Source organism: Choristoneura fumiferana, chromosome 4, assembly GCF_025370935.1.
Source record: "Choristoneura fumiferana chromosome 4, NRCan_CFum_1, whole genome shotgun sequence".
In the NCBI taxonomy this organism is placed as follows: domain Eukaryota; kingdom Metazoa; phylum Arthropoda; class Insecta; order Lepidoptera; family Tortricidae; genus Choristoneura; species Choristoneura fumiferana.
In genome coordinates this window covers 81,144-96,674 of record NC_133475.1, presented here as the reverse complement: position 1 = coordinate 96,674, position 15,531 = coordinate 81,144, and the positions used below count along the sequence as shown (strand labels likewise).

At 38.3% G+C, this 15,531-nt stretch overlaps 1 long non-coding RNA gene across 1 annotated transcript; it reads right to left on the bottom strand.

Moving 5' to 3' along the window:
- Nucleotides 1-969: 969 nt before the first annotated feature.
- On the bottom strand, nt 970-7,063 carry LOC141427227 (uncharacterized). Its single transcript, XR_012451309.1, has 4 exons — nt 5,637-7,063; nt 3,757-3,900; nt 1,485-1,769; nt 970-1,327 (listed from the first exon to the last, which is right to left on the bottom strand). It is a non-coding gene; the product is annotated as an uncharacterized lncRNA (long non-coding RNA).
- Between the last annotated feature and the right edge of the window lie 8,468 nt (nt 7,064-15,531).

Here is a 15,531-nt window from a genome sequence, read left to right as displayed (position 1 = left end):
CGAATGCGTTAAACTTGGTTGTAATACAAAAAAAGCATTGCAGATTTACAAAGGCTCAAATACGTAAATTATTTAAATTGGCCAATATTTAGTATACTATGCGAGAAATCACGGTCAAATTTTATATCTATTGCCTATCAGCTATATTCAATGATTATAATGTAATAAAATAAATAATAATTTTTAAATATTGCTTTATTGGAATCAAGTCAAAAAACAAAAAAAAAACATCAATTTTATAACGTACATCGCAAAGTTACATATTTTTTTCCGTTACTGAGAATATTAATGTTACATGGGATAGGAGACACTAAATTCTTGTGATATTTAACAACATTTTCTTTTACTTCTGTTTCTGCAACTTCATATGCAAAAAAATGCTCATCAAAAGACAAAGTACTCATTAATATTCCCATAACAATCAAGTCATTTGAATCATACAAGTAGACATTTTCCACTTTAAAGAACACGGGCAGTGAATTATTAGAAATTGTATCATAAATTAAGATGGTACCTTTAACATAACGTGTAGTACACACAGTGGCCCAAGTAACTTGTACAAGGGACTTATTTTGCAATAATTGTAAACGTGACTGTATGAATTGATTATCGGCAGATTCGTCACTAACGACACGAACAACTGGACCGGTCCTAAGGATCTGAGGCAATGTTTTGTCGTTAAAGTTAGAGTAATATTTTTTCTATTACATGATACATTTGAAGCCAATTTAAAAACTCTATGTTTAGCTTCAAAACGCATGGACCACACCTTGATTAGAGCAGTAATATACAATTATTATGGGTGAATACAAGGGTTTTATTCTGATTAGCTATCTACTCTATAAATATATTCTAATTTTTATTTAAGTACTTACAATAAAATCTATTATAACTGAAGTAATATAATAATATCGCGTACTTTTTTCTCTTTTTTTTTAGTTGAATTTTTATGTACTTTCGTGTATTTTTTTGAAAACCTTAGAATACTTACCAGAGTGTAACCATGGGGTTTTTTTAAGGCTGGGTAACAGTTAAAATAGCTTTCTATTGTTTGATATTTTTGTAAGTCGTGCAAGTTGAGAACGCGTTGCTTGGCAGTTTGTTGCCATTTTGTTTCCACAAGGCCCCATGGTTCGGATGAATTTTGAAGCCATACTAGAATTTCTTCGATATTAGCTTGTGTGTCTTGGGTGTCTTGTGTGTCATTAAGGCTGTCAGGCAGTGGCCTCGGGCTTCTTGGATATGACGATCCAGGGCTTTCCACCCTGGTCCTCTTTTTTGTGGCCAAGGACCCCAGCTGCTGAAAGCGCCTCCTTTTGTTCAAAACCTAAAAAAAAAAAGAAACTGAATAAATAAAAACTTACAAAGTTAAGATTACACGTGTGGGTTGTCTGTTTGTGTATGTATCTGTGCGTGCGTCTTGTGCGATGTATGCGTGTATATGTGGGTGCGGTCATGTGGTGTGAGTCTGTGTGTACTTATACCTGATGTACGAGTTTCCCCCGAGCTTGTAAAACAACGCCCGTTGCTGTTGTACACGCGGGGATATAGTAGGTAGTGGTTCTTTCCCCCGGAAAGAGTTCGATAATCTGCTTAGCCCACTTAAAATATATTGGTCCCACTATTGGGGAATTTCTATTATTATTTAATATTTCCTTTGCAATGACGGACGCCAGCAAATTTCTAGTTGTGTCGCCGTCCAAAGAGCCACCTTTATATATCAATAAAGAACTTGTCTCCAGTGAATCATTGAGCAATTTTTCCAGTTGCTGAAAAGGAAAATAGAAAATAAGTTTTTGGTAAAAAATTCATTTTTAATAAGTACAAGCTTGTTCTGCGGACTGTACTTGTATTACCACCCAAACTAAATTTGCATACCAAATTTCAAGTTGATGCCATTAACCTTTGAAGAGTTCCGTCCTGCGAAGACTGAACTACCAGATTATTGTATTGTCAAGCAATTTACATAAGTATACCAAATTTCAAGTCAATCCAATTACTGAAAGTTCGTCGGATTTAACTTGCAAGATTTGATTATAAACAGACAGACAACGGACAGGTGAAACTAAATAAAAGCTAGTAAATATTGTACCTAATTGGTGCATTTAAATTGGAAGAACAATCAATATTACGCCCTGCGCAAATCTGAAATTATTCTGTGTGATAAGTTTATAGAAAGATTACAGGAAATAAAAGCTTGTAAAAACGATTTCTAAATAGCATCTTTTTTAGAAATTAATAAAAATTACATTACTCAAGAGATGGCTTGTTTATACTACAAAATAAAATAAATACAGTTCTTCAAATTTTTAAGAAATGTATGGTTAGTAACACAAATATTACTATACATGACACTGACACGGAACCCTCGGTCCGCGAGTCCGACTCACTCTTGCCCGGTTTTTGGTGAGTTACCAGAAAAAAGCAAAATTTAACTATTTAATTTTAAATTATAATAATGATTGATTACAAATTACAATTTTCTTGAATAAGTTTTTGGTAAAAATTAAATTTTTAATACAAGCTTTTTTTGCTGACTGTACATTGTCACCCAAACAATTTGCATACCAAGTTTCAAGTCGATGTCATTAACCGTTGAAGAGTTCAGTCCTGTGGAGACGATCCTGGCTGAACTACCAGATTATTGTATTGTCACGCAATTTACATAAGTATACCAAATTTCAAGTCAATCTAACCACTGGAAGTCGGTCGATTTAACTTGCAAGATTTGATTATGATTACCATCAGACAGACAGACAACGGGACAGGTAAAACTTTATAAATAAAAGCTTGTAATAATAAATAAAAATAAGTAAGAAGGGTACTTAAGTAGGTAAATTATCAGGTAGGTAGTAATTATTATGTATGTATGTATATTATATTAGTATAGTTCATTATGTATGTAATTGTATGTTTCTATTTACATTTATGTATGTGTATAAACCTCCTCCTTTTTTGAAGTCGGTTAAACTCTTTATTGTACAAAATAAGTAAACAAGCACAATTGTCAACATTGAGATACCTATATACAAAGGCGAACTTATCCCTTTAAGGGATCTCTACCAGTCAACCTTTGAGTGGATGAGAGGAGCATTGGGGACAGACAAAAAATGAGTTTAAAAATTAAAATAGATAGTGGAAGCTATATACAATGCTTTAAACAATATAATATATTATTTATAGCACTGTATTGTAAGGTTGTGTTAAAGTGGTGTATTAAATAACAATATAATCATCATCATCCGAGCCTATATACGTCCCTCTACTGGGCACAAATCTCCTATCAGCTACTCGGGCCTTGGGGCTTGGGCCATAGATCCCACGCGGGCCCAGTGCGGATTGGCAACTGCACACATACCATTAAATTGCTTGGCAGGTGTGTACAGGTTTCCTCATGATGTTTTCTTTCACCGTAAAGCTTGTGGTAAATTTAGAATGAAAATTTTGCACATGAATTTCGAAAGACACAGAAGTGCGAGTCGTGGTTTGAGTTTGAACCCATGATCCTCTGCTTGAGAGGCAATAGGTCAAACTACTAAGCCACCATGGCTTTAATATATTAATATAATTTGAATATGCAATTAAGAATTCAACACAATTTTACATGCAAACTTAAAGTTTTTACTGCATTAAATGTTGTGATGAAGATCTTAAAATATGAAGGTTTAACATTTACCCTGTTAGGGCACAGCAATATACAAATAGGTAATTTAATTATAATCTATCAAACCCACCAACATAAAATAAATTACTTACCCCGCTCTGAGTTTCTAACACCAGCACTGTTTCTTGACTCGGGGGAGTATTTTCTTTTTGTGTCACTAGTATACACTCTTTAGGTTTTGGGTCACTGGGGCCAGGGCCAGAGTAGTCTAACTCTATATTTGATAAATCAAAGGCCTAAAAATGAAAGAAGACAACAAATAATCATTTAGGTATGATCTTACAGATTAGTACCTAAGTATGTAATTTCTTTGGGTGTGGAATGGTGGTGTATTTGGATAATGACAATGAACCCGTACAGGGTTCGAAACGCGTATGCGATTACTATGGTGGTGGTGATAGCGAGTTTGTGTGTCATATAATATGTGGATTTATGTGGCGAGGAGGCGGTGTTACATGAAGAAAAATAAGTAATGTGTGTCACATAGTTTACCATTTTAGACATAGACATAACTTTATTTCCATAACTTTATTTCGACATCGAACTTAAAATAATACATAATTTACAGAAAATAAAAACATTTGATGATGTCGAAAAGGAATTGACTCAGCATTATGCTGCAGTAAGTATATGCTGCCTACTACACTACTACTACTACTACTACTATACTATTTTCTGCGGAGTAGCAAGGTAAAGGGTGGAAGTTCATTGATATGGGCCTCCACAAAGTAACGCTTGATTCCATCAATCATTTAGGTACCATATGTACTATTATTATTATGTATTAATTTTAATTTAATTAATTTAATAAAGGTAGGTAGGTACCATCCATTCCCTTGATTGATTTTAGCTTCAAATGCGGAATAGCTAACTGTAGCCTAGATATAATGCATTCAATTTGGTGTTACTGTAATAAATAGCATTGCTGTTTTTTTTCCCTGCTGTTTGTTTAGGTGAAATATTTTAGATAATAAAAAAAGATATTCCCTTATATACCCACCTTAGTACAAAATATGAATATAGGTGTCTACAGTAATTTCTCATTCAATTTAGGTACACTCAGCGGCAAAAAAGTTAGCCCAGTCCCAAAATATATGAAAACCAAACAAAATTTGGGTAATTTTTTTGCTACTGAGTATATTATATCAAGCAAGCCATAAATAAGTACTTAAGCAATATCAAGAACTTACTGAAAATGATACATTGTTTAAGACCGCTGGCAAAAATTCATTTTTCCAGGTATCCCAGCACCTTGTGAATAGGACCCGTGGTCCTGCCTGGGGAATCAAATCTTTGACATCACCCGGGGTCAAGGCTGATAATGCCTGTATAGTAATCCGCTGTTCTAAAAGTGAATGATTTTTTTCTATCAAACAATGTATAAGAATAGGTACATAATATATACATAATGCGTTTTTTAAAACATAACATTTATAAAGTGGAGTGGAAAAAGGGAAGAAAGACCTTTGCCCAGCAGTGGGACAGTGAAGGGCTAGTATAAATATTATTATTTTCAATGCATCTAGGCCCTAGACTAGGGCCTAGATGCGTTGAATCCGCGCTTTCGTATCAAGGAAGGTACGTTAGGCCGATGGTCCTTGCTATTAAGGTGATTTTCCACCGGCGAGGCGAGACGAGAACTGAAATTTGTATGACGGCGCCCGCGGCGACTCGCGGCGGGTGCGCGAAAAGCCATAGAAATTTCAATTCACGTCTCGCCTCGCCGGTGGAAAATCACCATTAACGATTATTAGCAGTTGTGAAGTCATGTTAGAGGCGATCAGAAAGGTTTCCTATACCTTCATACGACATAGGGAGAGTAAAATAAACGAACAATAATTTCAAAGGAATGAAATGTACCTAAACCTACCAACTCTTGAGAGTTTGGTCCTGGTTTGGTAAACTTTAATGAATAATATTTAGACACAGAGTGATTACTATTAAAGTAAATAAACAGCGTTTAGGTACTTACCGGTAAATACAGGAATCAGTTCAGGAAGCTCCCACGTTTGTAGGAGCTCAGCTACTTCATCCATGTTTTTTGGTACAGTTATGTACAAAGTAATACAAACCAATCCAAAGGTAATGTAAAATGTAAGCGCTATTAACAATTATTCGGTGTTGAGCATTTATCTAATCAATCAATTCGCATTACCGCATACGCCAGCCCGGTAACGGAAAAGTGAAATGAACGAACAAGTCAAAACGCGCCGCGTTCTCGCGGGGCAGTGTTGCCAGATGCCGGAATACAAAAAGCGAGAGCTGCGATTTCAAAACGCGGATTTTTAAATGAAAATGCGGATTTGCGGAATACGTTTATAGGTTTTTTTACTACGTTGAAAAGCCGAAGAAAAATCACAATATATATATTTTTAAATATATTTTCATTTCTATTCAAATGAAAAAATGTCCTCGACATCTTTTCATCAAAATGATCATCAAAAAGCCGTGGTGGCCTAGTGGTTTGACCTATCGCAGTATCGCCTCTCAAGCAGAGGGTCCTGGGTTCAAACCCCAGCCCGCACCTCTTGAGTTTTTCGAATTTATGTGCGAAATTACATTTGAAATTTACCACGAGCTTTACGGTGAAGGAAAACATCGTGAGGAAACCTGCACAAAACCTGCGAAGCAATTCAATGGTGTGTGTGAAGTTCCCAATCCGCACTGGGCCCGCGTGGGAACTACGGCCCAAGCCCTCTCATTCTGAGAGGAGGCCTGTGCCCAGCAGTGGGACGTATATAGGCTGGGATGATGATGATGAACTAATCAATTTGATTTCAATATTTCGTATTTTTTTTCAATATCGCAACGCAACGTCGCTTATGCTTGACATCACCTACTTAAATGTTAGTACAAACTACAAGCTTTAAAATGTATAGACATAGACATACATTATCTGTTTATGCTAAAAATGAAATCCATTGAACAAAATATAACAAGCGATGTACGCTGAATAGTAGTCAGTTATTGTTAATTTTGCCCGACCTTTGTTTTCTAAGTATACGCTACCGTGTGAGTGAAATGGCTTTATCGCAAAGCGCGCAAGTGTGAATAGTACAACGAGTGCTTCCGCTGCGCCGTTACGGCTTACGGTTAGCGTTCGGCGGTTTCGTTCGTTCGATGTTTTGAATTTATCACCTTTTTCCACGAGCAAGTGGTAACATTTAAAGATTGTTCGTGTATATTTTAAAAAAGCGGATCCGCGTTAGCTTAACGCGTATAGCGGGGCCAGTGGCAAAAACGCGCGGTATAAAGCGGAAAAGTGGGGTGTCTGGCAACACTGTGGCGGGGCGGGGGACACGCGCGACGCGCGTGGCGGGCTCGCTCTTGCTTGTTTCGATCAAGTCATTCACAGATTCAAATATATGACTATAAAAATCTACTCAGAAGCCTGCTTACTGCAACGTGCCATATATGAATTATAACAATGATCAATAATTTGTAGATTCTACTAAGACGTTGTTTAATATAACGCATTATTTAATTGCAGCAAATTTGAAAATTGATTGTTAGAACATTGTTAGTTTGTTGTTGCTACTAAAAATAACATTGTAGAATACACTTCTTATCTTATTTGATTCTAGTTTAAGTTAAATTATTACAACTTCGCGCTTTGTTAGCTTAACAAACATAAATCGTCAATGTAACACAAGATTTTTGTAAACTCAAACAAAAATAAGGTAATTAATTTTACAAAGAGCCTTTATAAAGGTAAAGAAGAATTAAGTCATTTTTATAAAGAACTTTTATTAAATTAAACAACACATTCGAACAAGATCAGTTTGTTGTTGTAATTACCCACTTTTGACTTTAGTAAACATTTTCAACATTATTTCAATTATTTTGGTACCAACTAAGAGAAAATGTCACTTAGTTGGAGTGTATTTTTTTCAGATGTACTGCCGAATAACTCTTTTCGCAGATTTATTAAGACACTATAACGCGGCGCGAAACTTGTGTAATGCGCGCCGCATGTGTGTCGCAGCCACGCTCTGTAACAACTTTTTCTATCAGATCTTACTTTGATCTTGTGAGTGCCAATAACAGTTGACAAGATGCCTTGTTAAAATTGACATATATTTCAAGTAATTAATACTTTAATATTATTGGTTTTGCCGAATGTGATTGGTATATTTATGTGTTGTGTCGAATTCCCGATGGTCAAGTTGTCTTACTGTCTACTAACTCTCTTAAGTACGTCTGGCACGTAAATCCATAAGAAGTGCGAGTTCAAATAATATTAGATGATCCGAAAATCTTGTTCGTCATTGAAAAAACAATACCTTATTGTGGGCAGGTTCGGGGCTGGTCCGCGGGATTCGACCTGAAGGCAGCTCCACGCCCCGCGCTGCTCGATCACCGTCACCGGTGTAATTCCCTCTTCCAGTTAGTTAATATGATTACGCAGTCGAGTGACAAACGACTGGCTAATTGTTTATTAGTTATCTGGAACGCCGGCGTCGAGACAACTGCCCGCGTGGCGGTGATTTAATCTCGCCGTATCAAGTATACATGGCCAGCAAACCTAAGTACGTGTTTAAGAGTTTTAAAACGGGATTGTTATCGTCGTCACCGTAAGGTAAGCCTCGCCTGCAGAGCAGAGAGCGGCGCCCGCCTGCGCCGCGCCGCGCCCCGCTCCGCTGAGCGTAATAGCATTTCATTTCCTCGACTGGCGGCGATACGCGATACGGCTCGGTTTCATATCTCGTTCGGCGCGCCTATACAAGTATACAACTGATATAATAATCTTGGACAATTTGTTTTAGGCTCGGGGATGGAGACGCGGAAACAGAGGGATGGATGATGACGGCGAACAATTCAATTATTCTGGAAGATACTCGTATTGTATGGGTCTCGTCGCGGGCGCGCGCGGCGCGGGCGCGGGCTCTTCTTAGGAGTTAGCGCAGCGCGAGACGAGAATTCTTTATTTAATTTGCCGCTTATTCATAGACTATTTCATGCATATTCAAGCACCGTCGCAGCGAGCTGTAATTGAGGAAACCTTCGAATATACATTTTAATGAACGTCCCGCTCGTGCTCGCGCCCGCGGCCCGCGGCCCGCGGCGACCACGCCTCGAGTCTCCCGAGTCCCTAGTGTTTAACAAGTTGTCCTTGTTAACAAGCCTTCTTATGAAGGCCATAAGACAACTAGTTACTACGATTACTTTCTGACACCAACAATCGCAATACCTTAGCAAAAATATATTCTAAAATGAATAGTAAAATAATCTTCCCAGCTGGAGTTTCTCATTCGCTTCTTACACTTATATTCTTCACAACGACTACCTAAATAGGATTTTGTGTTCTAGAACTCTACCACGAAATCGTAATGGTTGTAACATAACGTAAATTAATTTACGAGTAACATCAATTTATCATTATCTCAAAGCCTTCAGCGCACGCCTCGCCTCGCTCGGGAATATTGGTACATAACGCCAGTAATCCCGCCATTACGCTTACCTCCGCTTCTATAATAAACTTTTATACTCATAAGAGTCATAGTTTACCACGTCAGCATTAGACTATCTCCGGTACACACCCGGGCCGAAACCCTTTTAACTAACGCATACGGGAAGTTTATCTGACATTGCCATTCTCTCTCGTGATTGTGCTACTTCCAATAAGCTTCAATTTCCGACTCAATCCTACTTCCAGCCAAAGATGGTTAAGATGTTTGGATGTTCTAACAAACATTAGACGTTATGACGTGTGAACCGATTTAGATGGTATTTGATATGGAGATGGTTTAAGTCCCGGGAAACATGTTGTCACACGACGTCGACTGTATTTTATTCGCAGATGACACTTCTATTATAATCAAATGTAATGATCCTTCCAACTATAATGATGACATCAATAGGACACTGGCTAAAACATTTGAATGGTTAAATATTAATAATTTAAAGGTAAATTTAAGTAATACTAACATTTAAATTTCAGACAGGCCGATGTAACTCACAAAATCTTAACTTAATTTTGAGAATAATGTCATTGAAGAAGTCCAACATAGTAAGTTCTTGGGCATAATGCTTGACCGTAACTGCAGCTGGCAGAAGCAGGTAGAAAGTGTCTGTTCTGTTCTGTTCTAGGGTAAACAGTTACACATACGCATTGAGAAGAACAGCGAGGACTGTCTCCGCACAAGCTGCCCTCTTCGCTACGACCTCAGTATTTGTGCACTAATATGTATAAATATCAGTTTTTGGAAGTAGCAACAGTTGCGATTTCGTAAAGTTCAGGAACAATACAGATACAAGCTTTAAAAGCCGCGTACGACTAAAATTACTGTCCAAAATTGCATATTGCATGTGCACAATAGTTATTTGTGTCACAAGGGAGCAATATGGTGTATTTACGGCGAGGGCGTACATTGAATCCAGAATGTAGCGAAGGATTCTGCAATAGAATCCTGAGCGTAGCGAGGGATTCTAAAGTAGAATCCTGAGCGTAATGAGGGATTCAAGTGTTAACGCCCAAGATGAAAATAATTTTGCTCCCGAGTGGCTCATACAACTTTTCACACCGAGCATTAAAAAAATTATCATTAAAGAACAACCAGCATAGAAAATAGCGTGGCTTTACAATTATCATCTTCAAAAATTGACATTTGCAATAAAACACTTAGAAAAGCCTTGAACAGAAAAGTTGCACTTTGCTCCCTCTCGTCAGGGAGGAAAAGTTACTTTTCTGAAGGAGAGGTGTGAAAAAATTAAAATAAGTTGCCAGCGTCGTTTAAGGAACAGAATTTAAAAGAAGAATTTAAAAAATTATTTAAGCAAGCTGTAAAAAATGGCTTACTGACAAAATCTATATAAAAGAAAGTCGTGTTAGTTACACACCTATTATTATTATTATTATTTATAATAGGTAATAAATAAATCTAATCTAATCTAATCACTATTTATAACTCAAGAACGGCTGTACCGATTTGGTTGAAAATTAGTGGGAAGGTAGCTTAAAATCAGGAGACGGACATAGGCCACTTTTTATCCCGATATTCCCACGGGATAGGGATAAAATTTCAAAATAACAACTGCTAGGCTTAGAGCCATGAAATTTTGTATGTGGGTAGCTGGACCTCTGGAATAACACATAGGTTACTTTTTATCCCGATATTCCTACGGGATAGGGATAAAATCTCGAAATAATAATCGCTGGGCTTACTTAAGAGTCATGAAATTTAGTATGTAGGTAGCTGGACGTCTGAAATAACACATAGGCTACCTTTTGACCCAATATTCGTACGGGATACTTAACTAGAGATAAAATCTCGAATTAACAACCGCTGAGATTAGAGCCATGAAATTTGGTATGTAGGTAGCTGGACCACTGGAATAACACATAAGCTACTTTTTATTTATTCCGATATTCCCACGGGATACGGGTAAAATCTTGAAATAATAACCGCTAGGCTTAGAGTCATGAAATTTGATATGTAGGTAGCTGGCCGTCTGAAATAACACAAAAGTGACTTTTTGGCCCGATATTCCCACGGGATACCTAGGGATAAAATCTCGAAATAACAATCGCTGGGCTTGGAGCCATGAAATTTGGTATGTAGGTAGCTGGACCTCTGGAATAACACATAGGCTACTTTTTATCCCGATATTCCCACGGGATAGGGTACACACACACAAACATCGCGCCTGTTTTCTGGAACGGGGTAGGCAGAGCACACGAAACGTTACCGCTTCGGAGCCACTTTTCGCAATTTTAGGTTTAAAATTTGACAAAAAAAAGTTACAATAAACGCTAGGCTTAGAGTCATGAAATTTGGTATCTATGTAGGTAGCTGGACGTCTGGAATAAGATATAGGCTACTTTTTTATAGGATAGGATAGGGAAAAATCTTGAAATTTCAGCACTGGGTTTAGAGTCTTGAATTTTGTACAGTTGTTCACAACACAACCTCAATGAAGACCACAATATAAATTTTGGAAATTTCCATGAGAATTTTGTAAAATCCCGAAAATTTCAATTGCAACTACCAGACCGAACTCAACTATGATAACTCAAGAACGGCTTGACCAACTTTTATGATTTTTATGTTTTTGGATAATCTTCATCAGGAATAGGATAATACATATTAAAAGCATTGAAGAATTCAGGAAAAAATAAAAGAAAAAATATTTTCCCATACAATATTTTCATGGGTTTCGTAACTGCCAAACATTTAATGGTCATCCCGTCGATACGGTAAACTGAGTAAACTCTGCCCTCAAATTAAATTGTATTGAAATAAATTGGACCCGCTAGATGGCGCAGTCAGTTGTTTTGTATGTTATTATAATTTTAATGTAGTGTTTTTTCGGGCAGGACAACGCCTGCCGGGTCCGCTAGTGTTATTATAATTTGAATGAATTTCTGAATGATAGGTAATTTTTTATTCTAATTTTGTATTGCAATTTAATCTATTATTTTTATTAAATCTGACATGCCTGTATCATCAATAATTCATATTTTTAAATAAGTAGTTTGTTACCTAGTTTATATAAATGTATCTACATCTGTAAAGGTAGGGTTTGGTGAGACTTCTAAAGTTGCAAGTGTAAATAAACTACAACTGTAATGTAACCCAATCTCCGCATACATGAATAAATCGTTTCATTTCATTTCATATATCATTACACATAAATATAATAGTTTTTTTTCTAGATAATTTCATTGTTCCGGCGAGATAGCAATAAACGAATTCTTTATAGACAACGTCGCGGTCGCGGGCAACAGTATGACAACAATTATTTTTTGTCACAGTGCTCACAGCTTGTTCACAGTCACAGTCCTCTCGTCACTGTGTGTGACAGTTCCCAGTTTCAACCCGTGGTCACCCGTGGTCATGGTCTAGTCACGAGGAAACTTATGCTGACCAAACACTTTTTTGCGTGTGGGACAACTTTTATATTTTTAAAATTACCTGTTGTTGTCTGCGACTTCACCTGCGAATTATTCGTTTATCGTCTGACCGCGGGAATCGTGTAATTTTCTGGGATCAGTCTCAGTTCCTTTGTCGTTGTTCTTTGGTTTCAAGCTATCTTCATACCAAATTTCATCGCGATCGGTTGAGTGCTTTAAGCATTATAGCCTAACAAACAAACAAATATACGCACTTTCGCATAGAAAATATATTATTTTCATTATTTGTAGCTTTAATATCGGCATAGTAAGTTATCTTTTTTTTATATTTTTTGAATAAATTACCTTGTCTTATCTACTATAAATGGTCAAAGGATACAGCTCTGTGAGCAAACAGTACTCCGTATGTACAAGCCTATTAACACCCTTTGGGAGTAAACTAAAATCATCGGCGTCACATGCTTCCTTGTTTAAACCGCAAAGCACTTGTGACAGAAGACGCTTAAAGCTTGTCTTTGCTCAACATTTGTTGGGCTGCTTCAGGGCGCACAGTCACGGCTACACTCATCTCAAAACGTGTCCCGTTACTGCAGCAGTCTCATATATCAAAGCAAAACCCATAGTTACCACCTCTTTCAACTAAATTGCTCAATACGCGATCTATTTCTTGCACTAAACGTCTTATGATGTAGAGGGAAGCGCGCCTTTGATTTTCACGAGCTTTTGATATCGATATTAACTGGATGCCACTACCTATACACACGTCACTAACGTTACGTTAATAAACCTTTTATCTTCCAACTCCACAAAAGAAAAGTTAGTTTAGACATAATGCATTATGTAATATATGTATAGCTAGCATATTATAGCACATAGCATGCTTCGTAGCTTACATTATACCACCAGAAAATACATTTCCCGCATTTACACAGGTATGCAAAAGGCCCGCAGCGATGTTCGAATACATTATTTATGTAGTTTAAAGACTGTGGTTATGCTAACGATGGAATTAATTCAAAATACGTCGTTTGGGCGGGCTGCGCAACGCCGCATACAATATTCACGGCGCGGCGCCGCCCGTGGTCGCGCCGCCGAGTTCAAATTTAAAAAATCTTTATTGCCATCAAAAAAAGTAAAACAAAATTATAAAAATGATAAACATATTTGTAAATGAAAAAAAAACTGTACTTAAATTATGTTGTGTGACAATGGGTCCCGGTCTCAGCATGTGCTGGACCTCGAGGTCCAGCGCTGCTTTTCAAACTGGGCCCTAGACAGACCTCGGTCGGACGCGAACAAAAAGGAATTCGCGGAGCGTATGTGTGTGTGCGTGTGAGTGTGAGTCTTTGTGTTGTGTGCGTGCGTGCGTGCGTACGCTCGAGTATGCGCGAGTGCTTCCATGCTTGCGTGCATGCCTGCGGCGCATGCTTATCGTGAGGGAGTGTCAGTTATGGAGTGATTGCTTGAACTTTAACAGAGGCAGGCAGAGGCATCATGAGTTGCCGGCGCGGCGCCGCCCGTGATCGCGCCGCCGAGAGTTAGTTTGACTGAACATCTTTAACTGTTTTTTTATTTCTGGTTGACCAATTTCAAATGCTTGACCAATTTTGAGTCAAAATTTGAACATTGGGAAATAAAGTAAAAGAAATATCTGGTAAAATATTTCGACTTCATTTTAAAGGGATCTTGTACATACGAGTACATACATTAAGGGGGCGCGACCTCGCGCGCTGTTCATACCTAATGCATAGCGCAGCAGAGATATGCAGCAGAGTGATTCACATCACAGCAACTATTTGTTTGGCATTAGCATTCAGCGCCGAGGTTCAGTTACAATTAGCATGCAGCGCCGGCGCCTGAGCAGCCCCCCCCCCTCCCCCCTCCCCCTCCCCTTCGCGCAGCACATGCCGCTGCATCGTAATGCCGTCTCACGGCGTGCCGAGGTCGGTGCATCTCGAAGCCGGAGCTGGCAGTGCCGCCGCCGCCGTGAGGAAAGGTGTTTTTAACGCCACATACTTCCGCGACTCACATCGAAAATATAAATGATTCGATTAGGTAAGTAGTTAAATGAAGTGGCTCGTCTCCTTACTTCTCTCATTTGTTGTCGAACGTCGAGCAGAAGTTGAAACGGCTTGCGATTTAAGTCGATTAAAGTGATAAAGGAGTGTCGGGAGTGATACCGCACAGGCACTGGCAATGTGGTCGCTCGCTGCCGCGGCCGGGTCTGATAGAACAGTAAAGCGCCACGCCTCGGTTGTATCTGAAACCGTTTGTCGTGGTCATTTTGGCTAGTTGTAAAAGCCATTAGCGAATACGTTTAAAAGCATTTCCAGAGTCAATTGGCGAGTCAGCTCCCGCGATGCACTCCTGGTGAAATTTGATTTCAACGAAAAATGCGTCGACGCGGCAACCGCAGTGAGAACAGAATTAAATTATGATCCGTTTTAAAATAAATGGAAAAACGACAACAGTAGCAGCTGGCGGTGGCGGCTGACCACATTTGTAATTGCGCCCGCACGGCCATCGCTGCTTTATAGTAGGAAATTTTGCGTAGCTAGTAGTCGAAGTCGAAATTATACTGAGTACCTACAGCACTCGATGTTGAAGCATGACGTGTGTACGAGTGCCAGTGCGTGGCGCTCGACTGAACTAATGAAAAGGTATAACTAAATTATGTAGGTAAATACCTATTATGTGTCGGTTACCTTTACTTGCCCGAATTTCATTTGCCCGAATTTCACTTGCTATACCAACGTTTGCCATAAAATATATAGAACCGTGCTGTTTTCAGGATTTTTTTATATGTCATCATATAGAATGCAGTAGGTTAGTTTAGGTTAGTTTAATATCAACTCTGAAGAAATTACTATTTCAGAAATAAATTACTTTATGGCAAATGAAAATTCTAGAAAACGATACATTCGGTCATATGAAATTCGGGCAAACGATAGAGAACCATTATGTGTAGTATTACTGCACATAGTGTGAGCCAGCAAGCTCGCGCCAGCCCGCC